This window comes from Condylostylus longicornis, unplaced genomic scaffold, assembly GCF_029603195.1.
Source record: "Condylostylus longicornis isolate FDR11 unplaced genomic scaffold, ASM2960319v2 ptg000013l, whole genome shotgun sequence".
NCBI classification, from domain to species: Eukaryota; Metazoa; Arthropoda; class Insecta; order Diptera; family Dolichopodidae; genus Condylostylus; species Condylostylus longicornis.
In genome coordinates this window covers 465,219-485,850 of record NW_026577982.1, presented here as the reverse complement: position 1 = coordinate 485,850, position 20,632 = coordinate 465,219, and the positions used below count along the sequence as shown (strand labels likewise).

Below are 20,632 nucleotides of genomic sequence, written 5' to 3'. Positions count from 1 at the left end.
AATAATAATAATAATAATATAATTTATAAGAAAAAACTGAAACAAACAAGAGTAACAGAGATTCAAACCAATTATAACACAAATTAAGTAGTTGTCATGCTCTGCGGTTTTTCACACGGAAAAATATTTACATATATATACGTATATACATATATATATATATAATATGCAAATTAATAAAGAGAATATAACAATGATAATAGTTGTTGTGTCATTATTTTATTTTTTGTGTTACTATGTTATTGTTATTTATATGTTTTGTTTTTTTTTTTTTTGTTTTGTTATTTAATACAAAAAAGTTCGATAACACTTTTATCAAGTGCTGTTGCCTATATATAAGATGAATTGTGTATGTACTACATGTTTTCTGTAATTTATTTATAATATAAATATTCATTTTTATATACATAATATGTATAATATAGGGAAAATATAAATCTATATATTATTATAGAACTTGTATATATTAAAAATAATATTAAATTTTTACATGTGTATGTGTGTATGTATGTGTACAAGTAAAATTATTTATAAGGATAATGTAATAATATTTCGTTTGTGTAAATTAATTTATATGGAAATAATTATGATAATAATTTTTAATATTATGTATAGTATATGTTAAAATGGGTGCTCTTAAAGTATTATTAAAAAAATAACAGATATACACTTACATAAGTATCTATAGTTATATTGAAATATATAAAATAATATACAGTCATACACTGTAAAAAATTTGAAATTGATTTCTATATAAATATTGTCTTCAGGTTTTTACAATTCCAAAACAATAATTTATTGAACTTTGAACGTAGGCGCTTTGAGAAGGAAAACTAGTTACTACTTTAGAAAATATTATTTCTGCAAATAGACTGATTGCAATACCTAAAATGGTTTTGTTATAAAATCCTTAATCATATTATAAAGAAGACAATAATTCTGAAATTTTTCGAAGAGTACCTAATTGAGTACATTTCCATTGAAAATTTATAGTCTATCGTATTTGATTTCAACTCAGTAATTTGACAAATAAACATTTAAAAATATTATCTTATTAATTTTGTATTACAGGCTTTTACTGAAATAAGGTTCAAATTTCGAGTAATCAGAAGATTGAGTACCTTACTTTAGTAAAAATTTTATTATCGAAATAGCATTTTTAATTGATCAAATCGCAAAATTTTAATGCAGGAAATGACTTGTGCGGTTCATAAAAAAAATTTCATTCACAAATTAATTTTTGGATTTATTGTATAACTAATTTTGCCTTATTTTCCAGTTTCCTCAATATTGTACTCATTTCTTATTCCAAAAATTTTTTTTTGTTTCTTTTTTGTATAAATTTCAAAATTATTTCTTCCAGTGTAATTAAAGTGCATGGCAATATCATTTCTGTACGTATTATGTATTTTACTAACCAAGAACAACTGTTATGCAATATAAGATTTTTGAAAATAATTTCAGATATAATGGAGAAATTGTTTAAAAATTTTGTAATTTTTTCTTTTCTTCTTGTTTCTTTTAATAATGGAATTAGTACGATATTAGTAAAAAATATTTTTAAAAGAAAAGAAAAAAAAAAACAAAGAGTTCCATGTTTAATAAACTTAATAAATTATTGTTAGTTGATTATAAAGTACCAGGATTAATGTTATAAAACAACGTACTTAATTAAAATATTCGTATACATTGTATGCAAACATATGTGTGTGATAAAAATTTTTTCTTTTAGCTTTTTCTTAGGAAATATTATAATGATTTTTTGATTTTCAGGATAATTGTGAAGCTATAATATGTGGAACTATAAAAATGTAGAGAAATTGTTATATTGAAATTGCAAAAAACTTGTTTATCAAATTTAAATATATTATTTCTTATAGAAATATTGAATAAATTTCTATTACATTGAACATATTGCTTTCCATTTAACTTAATGTTGAAATCTAATTTAGAATCATTCTTTGTGAGTTCAAATGTAGGAATAACACTTTGATTTTTTAGCAAAGATTTCATAACTTTTTAAGAAAACTTTATTTGTAGAAAATTTTCACTCAAATGGTGAGAAATTTTCCATGTATGTACGTCACAAACAAAATGTTACAGTTCATGTTGGATTGGATGAAGTATGATTTCCATTTTAATGTTAGTTTCAAAATATACTTGATTTTCCAAATGAAAATTACTTTGAACTTATTTAAGAGGGAAATTTTTTGATCGTAAATTTCGGCTTGATCAAATATAAAACATTGTTGATTGTTTTGTTTCTCAACAATCACTTTTGAATTTTCTGAACCCCAAATGCAACATAAATTTTGTCAATTAACAAAACCATTAAGATAAAAATGAACCTCATTGCTAAAGATGATTTTGTTCGAAAAATCAACACCTACTTTTTGTTGTTTCATAATCCATTCAACGAACTCTATTCGCTGTACGTGGTCAATTTTTGATAACCCTGAACTGTTAGCTGTGACGCCGTATTTTTTTTTGGTTGACAATACTTTACCGCACAAATATCGCAAAATTTTGGCCTTCCGTAAATTTTTAGACATCTTTTAATTTGATATGCCTTAAAGTAGTGGAAAAAATTTCCAAATTTTCTCAACTTAGATTGGATTAATCATGGAAAATTCAATTTTAATTTTTATCGAAATCGGATAATCTTCAACTAAACTTTAATTTCTCAACAATTAAGAAAACAACGAACTTTAAATATATACGAGTACTTGCAATCTCTCCTAAAGAAAACGAGCTTTAAATATTAATGGAGGAAATAACTTGTAATAATTCTTATGTTTTTCATATATGAACCTTATACCTTATTTATGAATGATTTCTGAAAAATTTACAGAATACTTAGAACAAAAAAAAAAATAAGTAAAAAACCAATCTAAAAAAATTTTAGCTATAAAATTAAAGCTAAAATTTTCATATGATCACCACAAATAAAATATAAAATATTTAAAGATGAAAAAAATCTATTTAATTTTTTTATATGGTTATTTTCATTTCTTATGTATTAAAAGCAGATGTAGAATGTTCCTTAAAATAAAAATAGAAAATATAAAAATAAATAAACTTAGTAAATTGGAAATATCCTTGGGTCAAAAGTATCTAAATATAAATTGAAATTTCGGTTTTTTTTTGTTTTGTTTCTTATTCCTCATAGTCTTATATGCGATACAACTTCTCTTTTTGAATGGGAGGTCTTAAACTTATACAAAGTTATTAAAATTACTATAAATATAAATTTGTTCGTTTAAATATATAGGCAAATAAGAATTAAAGATGTAGTTAAATTTTTTGTTGTTAAATTTTTATAACATTTTGTTAGAAAAATTCATCAAACATTTTACTTTAAAGGGATTTGCTAATTAGGAAATTTTACTATTTTTAAAAGGTATTTTAAGGTTTATTTAGCAAAAATATTGTAAAACAATTAAAAATATTACAATTACAAAAATTTAAAATTAGATATCAAAATCTTGAAGAAAAGGAATTGGAAAATGCAATTATAATTAAGTGACACTAGCTGCAAAGCAAAAAAATATTGCATACATTGCGGCAAACAGCAAAATTTAGGAAGATTTTAAAATTGGAAGATTTTTAAAATTCGTTAATTTTTTGTGATAACAATCTCAAATTGTAAGTTCATTTGAGTTGGAGAATTTTTGTTAATTGAAAATTTAGCTTTGAGATATTCAAAATTTTTTATTTTTTTTTTCACAAAATTTCATTAATAAGGAAATTATTGCTCTAGATATAACTACAAATTTTTTCCCTGTATAAAAATTTTAACAATATCCTATGTGCATAGTGAATTGGTACCCTAATAATTCTGTAATATTGTAAATTACCTTCTATAAAGAATGAAAAATAGTTGAAATTTTTGTTTGCCAATGGTTTCCGAAATACAGAAAATTTAAGAAAATATACTAAAAATTTCAAACTGTTCGCAATTTTTTACGCTTAACCACTCAGTCATAATGTATAAAGGAATTATGCACGTCAAAGAGAAGATTTCGGAAAAACTTTAATAAAGGAGTTTAAAGCTAAAATATTATTATTTAATTTTTTTATATTGCTTTCTTAGGGAATGTTAGGTATGCCTTAAAATTTTTAATATCGTTTATTCAATGATATTTTTAGTTTTATTTCAAATTATAGATTAGAAAATTTGAAGTATGTCAGCAGAGATACTGGAGATCAAATTTATTTCTTAGGTATGTGAGATAGTTAAGTTAAAGTAATAAGATTTCAGGATTTCTGTTACTAAGCATGTCGAGTTTATGAGTTCCTTAATCGGAAATTTATTTGGAAATCAATGTTGAAGTATTAGTCATAGGGAAGTAGATGTTAAAATTAATTACAGTCGTTTTTTTTTGTAATATAATTTTAGATTTTACAGTAAAATTGTTGTTATATTAAAATCTTAGTTTTTTTAAAGCGATACTCAAATAACAGGTTTTAAACTAATCAAATTATTGTCTTTAAATATTTTTCGTTATATTACTTCTTTTAAATTTGATCAATATTTTTTTTCTGAAAATATGAGAAAATAATAATAAAGTCATGTTTTTTTTTCTAATAAGTATTATTAACTTTATTGTTTATATTTTATAGAATCTAAAATTATATAAGAATGGGATGAATTCTATATTCCCTACATTATATATTGTATAATCATAAAGTATACCATATAATGTGTTATTTGTAAGTGGATATATGTTAAATAAGACAAAAAACAAAAAAAAAAAACCAATTGGTATTCAGATATTTGACCTAAGGACATGTTCTCATATAATAATTCTCTAAAGAGTGTATTTGCTATCAAAATAACGAATGTTGAATACAATTTTTTTTCTTTTTTTGATTATATAAGCAAAAAATGTTTCACAATATTATTTTTCTGCTTCTTCTAATACTCTATATTATCTTATCTTTTATCCAGGATATAATAATATAGCCATTATTATAAATACCATGCAGATAAATTTTAATACAATTGTGAATTGTTATAATAATAAAAAGAAGAAGACGTCAAGCTAGGTTATTATGTTTTCTCAAAAATTTTTTCTCATTTGCCAGCTCGACATGTGAAGTTGAATAATTTTTATTCTTTATGTAGTATATATGTAGGTATAATTATGTGTAGTTACTTAAGCAGTTAATAGTTTATTCTGTTTTGTGTTATCAAACAACAAGTTTTCGTATTTAAGGATTAAAATATTTTACTATAAAAAATTTTTTAAAATTAAACAGCGTATGAAATGGAAGTAAAATAAAAAATGTAGTTTCTTTTTTTGAAAATATGAAAGCGAAAAGTTTATTAATTCAAGGGATTAAAATAGAAAATTAATTTTGTTGTTTTAATTAATTTGGGAATTGATTTTGTTGTAAATTCACCTAATTGATTGCACTGACGACGTTGAGCAAGCACTTAACGCTTTCGACCCGGCTTTCGAATGGTGTAATTAGATCATGTTTCACGTGACTCAAATATATATAGTTCATATATGTTAAAAAAAAACCACTTTTGAAATTTATAATTAAAAAACACTTTTTTATTAGACTGATTTATTTTATAACACAACTGTTCGATTTCTTAGATTAATTATGACTGAATTTACAAAGCTTTTCTTATAACTAAGTTTTATTATTATTAAAAGTAAATTTGCTGGTGTCAACAAAACGTGTCTACCTTTATAATGCGACGGTTTTGTTGATAACAGGAAATTAATATAACTTTCATAATTATTTCGAAATTGGATACTTGCATTGATTTTATAAGTCTGTGAGAATTTTTTAATAAAATTTTATGTAAGAATTTTAAATAACAGGAAGTGTTGCGTCATTAGCGGTATTATTGTACGTAACTTCTCCCCCGTTAAGATTAGAATTCTCCTGAATTCTATTAATATTAAATTTTTTCTTAAATTTTTTGCATAATGCAACTATTCCAAACGAAATTATTATTGACAGTATTATAATTGTTACAATAATTAAAATATAAGAAACATTTTTATGATAATGTAAAATTTTTATTTTCTCTACATTTTTAAAATTTTCTACAACAATTTCATCAAATGTTATTTGAGTTTTAAAGTTTTTAAAGTTTTCGTTATTTTCATTTATTGGATAATAGAATCTTTCTTTTAAAATAGGTTTTACATTTGAAAAATAATGATCTAATATTTTTAATGAACAATTGTTAAAGTGAATAAGTACATTTTTATTTAAAGTCAAATTCCTATTGTCACAAGTGTGATTCAATTTAATATTTCTTGCATTCTTTATTACAATAGTTTCCTCATCAATCTCAATTATTTCTGTAATATTATTATATATAAGTTTACAATTATTTTTTAAAGTACAGTGTTTGCTCAATTTTAACTCATTTAATGTTTTTGAGTCCTCATATTGATAATTTAAACTACCATACTCAAAAATGGTTTCTTGAACATAATCAATTTCTTTAAAAAATTTATTAGGTAAAGGGATTATTAATTTTAACTGAACTTTTTTAATTTTATTAGGAATTTTTAAAGCAAGTAACAATGAATTTTCTTGAAATTTAGTTACTCCGAATTTAATGTATTGCAATTTATAGAAATCTATATCGTAATTTTGGATTTCTTCATTTGTTAGTATATTAGGATGAAATATGCCATGTCTGGCTGAAGCTAAATTATCCTGAATTTGATTTATTTTTTCTTTTAGAAACTGAATTTTAAATTTTAATTCTATGTAAAAATTTTGTTGCATTGCGGGTTCTTCTATTTTATTTAGATTCTCTAATATTAAAGCACGGTCCTTTTCTATAGCTTGTTTTAACTGACTAAATGCTCTATTAAAGTGGTCATTTATTTTAACTTGTTTTTCATTATTATGAATTAACCTATTATTGTTGTGTGTTATGAATTCTAAATGTTTTTCTATATTCTGTCGGTCTGTGTCGTCCATTGTTCCAAAAACCAATTCGACGTAACTCCTACAGCATTTATTAATCCTCGTTTTGTTCTTTTATCTTTAGGTGTAATAGTATTAATTTTTATAATAAGTTGTGTTATTTCTGATTGTAATATTGTTCTGTACTGTGAATTTAAATTTTCTATTATTGTAGAGATGTTGTGTAAAATGTCATAAATTTCTTGTGTATTGATAATATGTATAATGATGTCGGTTTTTTATGACTAAATCTGATTTGTCTAAGTTTATGTTTACAAAGCCTGTTTCAGCTGTAATGCTATTAACTTCTAGTGAAGCTAAACTAGATGTTGTCAGAAGTATGACCATCGTCAATATTTTCCAAACCTGAAAATTTGGGAGGTCGTTTAATGTTGGATTTATGTATATTATCAAGTTTAAATTTTTTTGAATTTCGGCTGTTCTTTATGCCTAACCGCTTTATAGTTTTTTATGAAACCCGTAGACCTGGTTTCTCCATAATTTTCTCTATTTTCATTTAATTTAGTTATCTTTTTGAATTTTACAGTTTCTAAATTAGTTTTAACTTTTTCAAAATCTACTTTATGATTATGTACTTCGCTTGGAGTAAACTTAATTGTAGAATGATATCGTTCATTGTAAATTCTAATGGCTTGTTGTATTAACCTTTTAACACATTTATCTTTGTTTTGAACCCTAAGTATCCTAAATATTTCTGCGATAGAATTGTGGAATCGTTCAATGTCGCCGTTACCAGTGTGACTATTTGGTTTAGTAAGATGAAGGTCTATACCTTCGTCATTTAAAAACTCCCTTAACTGAATAGTTTTAAATTCATTATCTGCAATGATTTTATTGGGTTTACCTGCTCTACTAAAATGTCCTTCTAATTGTTCTATTATTGTAACATGAGTCCTGTCTGTTAAGTAGTATGCTGTTCCGAATTTTGAAAATTTGTCTATTATAGTCAAGAAAACATGTTTCATCATAACGTACGTATCTATGTGGATTATGTTGTTAATACCAGTAGGTGTTTCAGTGAGTCTAAATTTAGGTTTTATGGGATTCCTATCATATTTAACTTGTTGGCATATATCACATTGGTTAATTACTATTTGTATTATTTCAATCAATTTTGGGTAATATATTTTATTTTTTATTTGGTGATAAGTTTCCCGAATACCGGAATGGAAACTTTCCTTTACATGATAAAGTGCTACTTGTTTGACGGCTTCTACTTCCGTTCTTAGTTCTTGCGCTCTAAACGAACATTTAATAAATTTTATTTTCCTATTATTAGCATAAAGCTCTATTAATTTCTCTTGTACTACATTATATTTACCGTCATGTAATTCAGAGAATATACCAATTTTACCTTTATCTATATATCTTCTAAATATTTCACCTAGTCTAGAAAAATCGTGTTCGGCTATGTATATAACTCTCCTACCTAATATTATTTCAAAATCTATCGTTTTATTATTTGTTATTATAATTTGGGTTTTGTATTTGTTGACGATTTCTTCCTTAATAGGAATATGTTCTAATAACTCCTCGTCGGCTGAATGCACTGTAGCTAATGCTTCACTTTCTCCTTCGTTTTCTATATTAAATAATCCGAAATTAGATGAATGTTCTTCGTCTTTTGAGTTAGAAATTTTTTTAAGTAACTTATTTACTTCGTTACGCTCTTCAGAATTTAAGTGATCTAAGTTTAAATTTAAATTATCAGGTTCTACCATTTCTAAACTGTGTATTTCTTTAAACATATAAGGATTATTTTTTAGTTTTATACATTGATTGTTTAAAATAATATTTCCTTCTTCTAAATTTATTTTCCCATTTAAATTTTTTAAAATGTCTGCTCCTATAATAAATTGATAAATACGATTTGGTAGTTCTTTTACTTTCCATCTCATCAACGCATTTGGATAAGCTTGTAACTCTAAGAATGCAGGTGTATGCACTTCGTAAGTTACAGCGTCCTTCCCGCTTATGGTGGAAAAATATATGGGTGGAATTTTAATTTTTTTAAAATCCGTAACTTTTTCGTCAATTATACTTAATGTTGACCCTGTGTCAATTAATGCTAAATATTTTTTTCTATTTATTGTAATTTCTATGATTGGTAATTCTTCCGAGGCTAATTTAAAAAAAAATCTATGTTATTCGATTGATCTTTAAAATAACATTCGGTTATGTCACTGTCTGGTTTTATTCTAGGGGCCTGTTGATGGCTATCTTTGCCCGGATCCCTACTAGAATGGCCTAATTCGCGATACCGTCTGTCATTATTTTTTGTTTCGATATTACCTATGTCCATCGGTTCTACCTGATCATTACGTTGATTATACTGGCTTACATTGTTTCTAAAATATCCTGATCTTTGATTATTATTTTGTTTGAAAAACCCTGATTGGTTATTGTTGCGATTAGTATTATAATTAAAATGATTGTTATTATTGAAATTTCGTTTAAAATTTCCTGAATTATTTTTAAAACTGAAATCATTATTATTAAAATTTTTATTCGGATAGAACACTTCATTGTTACTTCTATTAGGATTAAAATTATTATTAGTGTATCTACATTTTTGAGTACCGTAATTTTGATTATAATTTTTATTAACACGGTTATTATTACTGTTATTGCTATTTTTTTGAAAATTAATTCGATACTCTGCTCTAATGCATGTATCTTCGAACCTACGCTTACTCATAATATTTAAAATTATAGATAAGTCCCTTTCTTCATATATTTTATCAAGTAACGTGCCCTGGCACATTTCTTTAATAGTATTCACTAATATTGAATCGACATTACTTAAATCTATATAGTTATCGTTTTTATAGTATATTTTTAATTCATCTGATTTGTATTTTATTTGTTGTACTAAAATAATTAAATCGCTTACCGAATTACATTTGATGTTGTTTATTCTTCTGTAGATTTCTGCTGGTTCGATGTCCGGTTTGTATCTTAATCTCAAGGCTGATTTTATTAATTCCCAGTTGTCTGGTTCCGGAATACTGATGATAGCGTCTTTCGCCTCCCCTTGGATTTTCTCAAAGTATATTGTCCTAACCATTAATTTTTTAAGTTCTGCATCTTGCACACTTGACAGATAGTACTCGATACTACTTATAAATGAATTTATAGTAACCTCTCCTTTCCCAGTAAATGTGGACATAAATCTAACTTCTCGCATAATTTTCTCCTTTGCGATGTTTGCCGCTTCTCTCTCCTGGTAATGTTGTACAGCTGCTGTTAGTTGAATAATTTGCTGATTTTTTGTTTCGATTTCCTTGACAAGTTGTTGTTCCTGAGCCATAATTACTTTTTTTCTGTGATTATCGAACGATGCGTTCCTTTTCATCAACTAATTTATATCACTATATTTTTTTTTTTCAGTGTTTTTAATTTTATGGAAAAAAAATTTTAGCTTTTAATTTCCAATTTTTTTTTTTTTAGTGTTAAAAAAATTATTATTATTATTTTTTTTTTTTTTTTAAAAAAATTGTTCGGTTCGTATCACTGGATTGTATTTTTTTATTTAGTAAAAAAAAATTTTGCTATTTTTTTCTCTTTTCTTTACAATCCTACCGTTTCTGCGCCACTCAAATATATATAGTTCATATATGTTAAAAAAAAACCACTTTTGAAATTTATAATTAAAAAACACTTTTTTATTAGACTGATTTATTTTATAACACAACTGTTCGATTTCTTAGATTAATTATGACTGAATTTACAAAGCTTTTCTTATAACTAAGTTTTATTATTATTAAAAGTAAATTTGCTGGTGTCAACAAAACGTGTCTACCTTTATAATGCGACGGTTTTGTTGATAACAGGAAATTAATATAACTTTCATAATTATTTCGAAATTGGATACTTGCATTGATTTTATAAGTCTGTGAGAATTTTTTAATAAAATTTTATGTAAGAATTTTAAATAACAGGAAGTGTTGCGTCATTAGCGGTATTATTGTACGTAACTCGTGCGACATCTATTACCTTTAACGTATATAAAAAAAAATGGTCTGTGATGAAAAAAATCGCGTTGAAATTTTGTGTGCTGAATCATGCAAAAATGAAATGGGCCAACACAAAATTACATGCAATGTCATTCTTAACTTTTGGTGATATTTGGACTTACTGGTTGATATGTGTACCAGGCGGGTCGAAAGGGTTAAATTTTAGAAAAATATCTCTTTGATAATTCAGGCATTGAAGAATTCATTGTACGTTCCGGAAGTAAAAATATTTTTAATAATGATTATTCAAAGAATTGTAGAACTGTAATTTGTGATTTATAAACACAGATTTATTTAAATAGTAAATAGTAAAACTAATTTTCAAATCGAATATCGGACCATTAAAATATTAATAAATAAAATGTTTAAATTTCAAAATAATTACAGGCTTCGTATTATATTAAAAATTATAAGATTTTTTAATTTCTTAAAAAATTCAGAGTTAAATAGATTCTGACTTTGGATTGAAGTAGTTAGATAGAATACAGCAAAGTAGATAGAATATGGAGAAATTTTTTACGATATGTTGTTGTGAAAGTCTTACACGTTATTGCTTTTGCAGGCAGAATGTAATATAGTGTAGCCAAGATGTGGTCAAGAGCACATTTCTAAAATTATATTGAATAAAGTATTCATAATTAAAGCTTTGGTACTTTTATATAACAAAATATTTTAATTACGATATTTTATCTTCAATAAATACGAATACTTATTATTCTGAAATACTTAGTAATTTTTCGATAGTATTAAGTACAATATTCTTTAAAACAATAATATTATTTAATTATTAAATCCTATTTGGTTTTGTTTATTTTTCTTTTTCTTAAAAGGGCTCTTAGATTGTATACAAATTTGCATATAATCTACATTTATTCAAATATAAAATCTAAGTACATAATTTGTAATAAAGAAAAAAAAAAAAGTAATATGCATATTATATTTGTATTGTGCTCTAAATAAGCTCAGTTGATCTATAATAACACAAAAATATTAAAATATTTTTCTTTACATTTTGTATTCTCTATTTCTCTCTCTCTTTTTCTTTCTCTTTGCCTTTTTTCTTGTCTTTTTAATTGAATGTAATCTACTTGTAGCCTTAAGTTATGCAATATTTACATTTTGCATAAATTTCTCTTTTATTTTATTTTTGTACATGCCTTTTTTTCTCTTCTATTTTTTTTTCCTTATTTTTCCTATTATTATTTTGTTGTTATATAGAGTTTATTATTCTTAGTCTTCGATTATCATCATTATAGTACAAGAATGGAACTAAAATATATGTATAATAAAAACAAATAAATATGTACAAAAAAATCTATTCCTTATACATAAATCTGTAATTTAGGTCTTAGTTTATTTTCAGAATTCAAAATGAATTTTAATTTGAATATTTTGTGAATAGTTATATAAAAATATCGATATATTACATATATATATACATACAAACAGAGAGAAAAATCTTAACCTATATGTGTATATTTGTGTGTATGTAAATGCAAATAAATTCCATTTTTGTTTTTTTGCTTTTTTACAAAAATATTAATAAAATATTCCTTGAAAAACAAAAAAAGAGAAAAACACAAAAATTGGATTTAATTGCATTAGATTATACTACTGATGAAATATCCCAAATATCCTGAAGTCTATAAATTAAAGCAAAGATACAAATAACTACACAGAAGAAAAAAATAAAATAAAAATAAAAACAACAATAACAATTGATGACAAAGTAAAATTGAAAACAAAGAATAAATTGATTTGCCATAGTGATGATGATTAAATTGAAATTTTTTTCTCTTTTTTTCTTTTTTCATCAGTGTGAATATTTTATTTTAGAGATGATTGAAAAACAATAATACTAGCAACAACAACAATTACCAACAACAGAAATAGCATAACAGTAGGATAGTAACAACACAATATCAGCAAAAAACAAAAATTTGATAAAGAAAACAAAAAAAAAAAGAGAAAGAGAGAAAATTAGAAATTCAAGAGGAAAACATTTTTTTCTCTTTATTTTTTTATTTTTTAAATTGAAAAATCTTCACTTACATTCATGCTTAATGGTTAAAAATAAAAAAAAAATAAGAAAAAAAAAAAAGCGAAAAATATTTAAAGTAGGAATGAATTTTGTAGTTATCGGGGGTTTCACTTTGCCTTTCGTTTTAAATTTAAAATTGGAGAAAATAAAAAAAAAGAAAAAAAGAGAAAATTAAAAACCGAGAAATTGAAGTACAAATCTTTTTGCTGACAAAAGAAAAATATAATTGAATAAAAACAAAAAGAAAAAAAAAATTCAATAGACTTTTTTTCTCATATTTGTTTTTAATTTTTGTTTTTTTTTTATATATTTGATTGAAAATATTCTCAAATATACCTTGAGGACATTTTAAAAAAGAGACTTTGTTTTTATACAGCTAGCTGGGTAGCTAGTGTAGTTTTTATAATACTAAAATAGTTTTTGTGTAGTAGTACTTTTAATTTTTTTTTTGTATTTTAATTAAAAATTTAATTAATGTTGCGTTTTTGAAAAAAAGTTTTTTTCTAAAAAAAAAAATAGTATTTGTATTTAAAAGAAATGATTTCAAAAAGGAAGATTATAAAAAAAAAAATAAAATGATTTTAAATAATTATAATTGATTTTATAAAAATAAAAAATAAATTAATAAGAGAATAACCAAAAAAAATTATTAATAATTTTGATATTAATTATTTATATTATTATTATTATTTATATAATTAATTATTAATTAATTATTTAAATTGTAATTTTGTTAATAAATTTATTGTGAACGACTGATGTAGGTACTAGAATTTTCAAAAAGCGTCTACTCACTTATTTTTGTTGTTAATATTGTTTTTTGTTTCTCTAATAATTAAATTTCTCTTTGTATTTCTCATTGTTATTGAATCTCTGTAATGTTGTTCTCATTATTTTGCTGTCACTGATTGAATTCATTGCATGAGCTCAATTTTTTATCCATACATCACTATTGTACTTTTTGACTTGAGAACAGTTCAGTAGATTTCCGAGCATGATTTTTTAGAATATGTAATCCGATTTCCGATATGTAATTTATTTTAATAGATATCCAAATGTTATTTTAATCCACATTCTTTCTTAAGTTTGGAACTCATCTTGATCTATATCCAAAATCGGCTCATTGGGGCTCAACTTAAAAACTAAGTTGTACGAATCAAAATTGTAATCATCTGGCAAATTGGCAATAGTTTTTATACATTACAATTTATTGATAACATTGTTTTCAGAATTTGCGTTAGTCTTGAATAAAGAAAAAATTTTTTTGTCTTCTTTTGTGGTTGAAAATGGTGTGTCACCAAATTATTTTTGAAACTTAAAAAATATTGGCTGCATAATCCATTATGCAATATCAAAAGGCATTAAAATATCTAAAGAGAATTATACGTTTGGATATTAAAAGGTTAAGTACGTTAATGCCAACTTAATATCAAACGTCATTTATTTTTGACATTGATGTCATATACGATATCATTGTGTTTTTTATGGAATACCGTAAAAAATATTAGGCAAAATTTTTTGTTTTTATTTACTTATTCTCATAATTCTGGTTCATACTTATTCTCAAAATTAACATTATACATATACATACCTACTAAAGTCTTACTTCTCAAAAAAAAAAAAAAACTAAAAACCTTACATGTCAAAAAGTCAAAATTTCTGAAATTCTCTGAAAAATAAAATAATAAATTTTAATTGAATATAATTTGCTCTTAAAGGGGAGAAAATAGAATACATTTACTGTTTCGGTAAAAAATAAAACAAAATGTGTTTGTGTGTACATCTAGAATATTCCAAAATAAAAAATAGAAAAAGCAAGAATAAAAAAAAAATATAAGAGAAGTAATAATAATAGCGGTAATAAAACAAGTAAGTTTTGTGTCAAAATAAATTTAAATTTATTTTAAACTTAAATAAAATGAGCTGATCTCATTTTTTCTCTTCCTTTTTGCTGGTTATACCTTTTCTGACAAAATTCATAAATAAAAATAAATAAAAGGGAATGGAAAAAAGCTATAGCAAATAGAATTTTCCTGCTACTTTAAGGATACTACCTGAAAAAATATTGTTATACGTGTATGGCAATTGTAGCGATTTACTTTATTAGGTGTATACTGCAAGTTAATCGCTATATGAACAAGTTTTTTCTCAAGAAAACAATGTTTTGTTATCTTTTCTCTCTTCTAATTAATAGCACAGTAAAATTAAGAAATACTAATTTTTATTAGTAATTATTTTAAGCACAACAAACACAGGAGACAGACACTTTCGTAAAAACCATATGCAAAGTTGAGAAACCTTAATTATTAGACTTCAATTTGATAGTTATCTTAAATAAGTTTGTCCTTATTTTTTGAAATTATTTGCCTCCTACACTGAAGCTAAGGGAAGGCTCCAATTTTGATATTATAAACTTCTTCGGATTATTCGTTACTAATTAATATCTTTCGAATTTTGCAATATTTTGTTACCAAATTTTTTCGACATTATAACAGCTTCATCGAACTTGTATAAATACAGGAATATAACAGAGTAATCATCTGTTTTCCCAATTAAAAATTTTATGTTATTTAATTGTTACGAAATCGATGTATTTTTTTCAAATAATTGCTTTGAAATTCCTCCTTAACATATGCAATAAAATATTTTTAGTGGATTATTATGTAAACAGCGTATTAAATATTAATTTTTGTGCAATTATTCTGTTATATTCTTATTTTTATGAAATTATATTATACTCAACTATTTAATAAAAAAAAAAAAATTATCGAAATTTATATAAAGTGAAATATCACAAAGTTTTACTCTAAAAATTATCTAGATTGTTTTTTACGGTTAAATTATTAAATTTTACGATTTCCCATTTCAAAATTCACTTAATTACAAAAATTTACGGGAAATTATAAATTAATATTTTTTAAATACAATAAAAATTTTAAATTTGCTGAATATGCAATTGTAAATTTATTTTATTTTAATTTCGGCTGGTATCTATTATTACCCTATTATTATCAAATACTCCGTGAAATGAAAAAAAAAAAAACGAAAAAATTGTAAAATAAGACAAAAAAAATAAATTTTATAATTACCAGAACCAAATTCATATTGCATACCTATAGGCGTTATCAACTTAAAATCTCAATTTAATAAAGTCCATTAAAAAATATCAGTGTATAGCTATCCTATACCTTTAAATATAAGTAATTATTGCAAAAAATAGAAGAAAAACTAGAAAACATTAAAGGAAATGAGTTTTATAATTTTTTTTTGTATTCAGACTGCAAATTTTCATACATTATTTTTTTCTAGCCTAACTTCCTAACTAGATATCCTAGATAATCTAAAAAGGATAACAAAACACAGTATGAAAATCAAAACAAATTTTGAAGCAAGTAAAGGAAAATCTATGAGTTAATTTTTGTTTTTTCCTACACTCATATATGTGTACATACTAGTAGGGTATTAGTATTCATATATTGTGTGAATTCATACATATGTCACTTTTTTTCCATATTTTTATTTCATATGTACATATATACTGCATTGTTAGTTCACATACATTGTTAGTTCTGCATAAAAATTGCTTATCTCGTAAATTATTATGGCGATGTCACGTCTAGTTAAAAGAAAAATTATATTTTCTGCATGTGATTTTGATCTATGTGTATAAATTTTTGTACTATTGTAACCGGATTACTATCTATTTTATACACATTCGTATGTACGCGATATACGTAAATTCAATGAGCATTTGTGTATTAAAAAATGCATTTCATATACCAAATATCACATCTCATATTATGATAAAAACAACACCAATAAAATATACAAAACTATAACAGAATTTTTTTCTATTTTTTATTTCTGGATTAATAAAAATATTTATTCGTTTAGATGCATTTGTACATGTGTGTGAATGAATTTAAAAAAGTATATGAAAATTATTATAAGCAATGTGTATAACATTAGTAAAGTAATAGAAAATGAAAATATAACAGAATTAAGAGAAACTCAAGTTAAACAATAAACAGAAATAGAAAAGAAAAAAATTGCAAAAGAAATATCAAATTGAATAAATAAGAAGTGAACAGTCAGGACGAAGGATATACGCGTGAAAAACTGAATTTTCCATTTACTTTCACATTTTTTGTTTTCATGCTTTCTTTTTTTTTTGTTTTTAAGTTTATTTTCATAATAAAATTAAGGAAAATATACTGGAAAATTTGATTATTATCTGTTCATCTATTCGGCTCTTTTTGGTTTTTGTATTTTGTGTCTAGCTGGGATGTAAAACACGAAAAATTGGAGTCGGAAATTGGAGTATTTTTCTTAAATATTTAACAAATTATTTTCGTATGCTATTTGGTAGAAACAAAGATTAAAATAAGCCATTGTACTATTATTAACAAGTCCATTAAATGATATTATTACATTTTCTAATACGCATTCACCTTTTTCTAAATTGACCGTCAATCAAAGGGACCGTCACTTTTAAAACTCAATGGGAAAGGGATGGGGGGGGTGATGGGAGGATTGTGGAAGGGGGAATGGGCGGATTAGGGAAGGCGGAAGAGAAAGAGGGGGAGGAATAACTTCAGTTGAAGTAGATTTCTCACAATCTATTAAAGCAAGCAATATTCTATTTATCGTTTATATTCTGTTCTTGATAGGAGATTTTATTTTTAAATGGTATGTACAAGTTTTACAAACAATAGCATTAACGGACTGACAAATTGAGATGATTTTTTATTTTGGAAATGTGGTGATCGTATATATGTATATACAAAATTGTTACACATAGAAATGCAGATAGAAATAGAATAAGTATGTAATTTCATTTAATTAGCTATGAAAATTTTGTGATCTCTCGTGAAATTTTAACAAAAAAATCTAAGCATTTAATATAATTTTTCTAAAACTTTTAAGAAAATGTGGTGAACAATAGAACCCTTAGCATACAATAAACTAGTATTTAAATTTTGATCATTTTCTGTCCCTAATTGAAAATATATAAAATGTCAGGGTATAAGAAAATGGTTCGTTTCTGGCATTAAAATAAAAATTATTCACTCCCCGAACCGGTTTTACTTCACTATTGCAATATTTAGAGAAAATAATAATGATCTTTTTTTTTTTGTTATTAAACTTTATGGTTGAATTCCAACTTATTTTGTCCTATTATTTTTCATTATTACATTTAAAGCGAAAAAATAACGTATACATGCCATTTAATTAAATGCTATAAAATCCAACTATATAAAGAGTGAAATAAACAAAATTCTACACATATATGCATACATTCGTAATAAATACATTAATTTCATATATGTACATACAAACATACGCTTGGATTTATCCTGAATTCGCATTTCGAGAATAAAAAAAAAAACAATTTTAAATATAATCCAAAATAGGGTAATAAAATGCACAGTCAAAAAAAAAAGAAATTTTTAGAGAAATGGTGAATTTTTTTTTTGTTGTTAATTTTCTTCTCTCTCCTTTCTCTCTTCTTTTTTTTTTATCTTTTGATTGTTTCTTTGTAACCGGAAAATGCAATTTTTCAAATTCGTTAAACACCATACGTTAAAATGTGCTATGTGCATTTGAAGGATATGATACGAGTACATAAAAAAAAAAAAAATAAATAAAAAATATTCGTTTTTCCTCTCATCCTCGACCGTGCACACACACACACACACACTGTTTTCTGCGTTTTCGTATATTAATGGCGTACTGCAGAATTTGTAAAATTATCTGTACATATGTATGAATATATTTTTGTTTGTATGATAAATAAAAAAATTATATTTTCAGTTGTACACCACCAGACACTCACTCTTGTATATAGACTTGTAGATGATATTTTTTTTTTCGTACTTTAAAAATGATGAATGAAATTTACTATTTTATACGTTTATTATGTAGAGTGAATGTAAATTAACTCTAATTGTATTATAATAATCGAAATTACATACATATATTCTCTTTTATACGAAATTTAAGAATTTAACAAGGTATTTTTTGTATTAAAATGAAAATAGAAAAGATGTTGAACGGAAAATTTGATATTCTGGAAATTGGAATTTTGTAAATTGGAATTTTGTAAGTTAATAAACATTTTCTAGAAAGAATTTTTTCGTATGGTTCTTGTCTTATAAGATGTAGGTATTTTTTAATAGTAATATTTTAACTACTGATAGTAGCAAATGTGTAGCATTTAAAATTTTATTAAGTGTTCATAAAGCACTTATAAATTGGAGATCTAGGGAAATATGTTCATTATGTAAAATAAGAAATTTTAGTAGTAGAATATGCAACAAAGCTTTATCGAATTGACTATGGGATGTAAAAAATTCTCTAAGAACAAACTTAAACTATTTACAGCGCATTTTGTAATTCTTAAACAAGTTTTATTGGTATTATTGCTATTTGTGTTAAGGCTATGTTGAATAACACTTTTTTGATTTGAATTGAGACAATGATATATTTTATAAGTTCATTGTATTATGTATAGGAAAAATAATTCAAAAAACCTATTACTCAAAAGTTAGCCCAAATCAACAGATAAAGTCTGAAACAGTTTGAAATAGCCGAAATAGCCCGAATTTTTCTTTTATAAGCTTTACAATTTTTATTTGACATCTTTTTTCCGGATTTAAATTTCACAAATTTTGAAGAAGATCCCGAAATTTAATCAATGATAATTTCTTATCAAGTATAATATTAGTTCAGGAATATTGTGAGAAATTGGCCGTTCACATGAATAAAATTATTAAGAAAATTGTGATATTGAGTAATGTTGAAAATTTTTATTCATTGAAATTTTAGCAAATTGATGATGAGGTGACAACTTCTAAAGGGAAATTTAATACATGTGAAGTCAATTAAGTTCTTATAGCGCGGTAATGCTTGGGTGTAAAAAATATTTTAATGAATTTCGATATTAATTTCTCTGACTTACTACTCTCAGGTACTGAACTTACAATTCTTACTAATATTTTTAACACTTCCTTTGAAATTCAATTTAAAGTATTAATTATATAAAATCTATTTTGTTTTTATTTACAGGCTGCGAGCACATTTTCACTTTTAACGTAAAGGTAAGCAAAAAAAAAAACTAAATAAATTTTCTTAAAAATGTTAACCAACAATTAATAAAAAGAACTTTGATACTAAAATTTTTAAATTACAAATCAAAGTTAATGGAAAATTTAAAATTGTTGAATTGCGCTCTTTGAGAACACCATCATGCACTAAAAAATAATGGGAATCTACCATTATCTACCATGGATTTTTATGTCAAGGACAAAATTTTTTTTTTTTAATTGAATGCTAAAATTTTGCTAAATGAATGATAAAGTTCGTATTACGCACCCTTTTAAAAATAAAATTTTTGTGGTTCATATAACAACTAAGTTCGTGTAAATCTTTCGTTATTTCGTTTTACTCTAACACTTTTAAAAGTCTTGTATACCAAAACCTTGAGCGACTTTTACGCTCGTTTAAAAAATATACCAAACTAAATTTTGTGCTTTTCAAAAATTCAATTTACTTCAACTACATATGTGAGAACCTATAATAAATTTAGCGAAATTTTATTATTTTT

General features: G+C 24.2%; 1 protein-coding gene across 1 annotated transcript in view; it reads left to right on the top strand.

The window, feature by feature from the left end:
- The window catches only part of LOC129605267 (leucine-rich repeat-containing protein 70), a 119,441-nt gene that overhangs the window by 35,239 nt on the left and 63,570 nt on the right, over nt 1-20,632 (top strand). Inside the window, exon 2 of the mRNA XM_055514910.1 lies at nt 20,095-20,126. The gene's annotated coding sequence lies outside the window, so the exon portion shown is untranslated. The remainder of the gene's footprint in view (nt 1-20,094; nt 20,127-20,632) is intronic.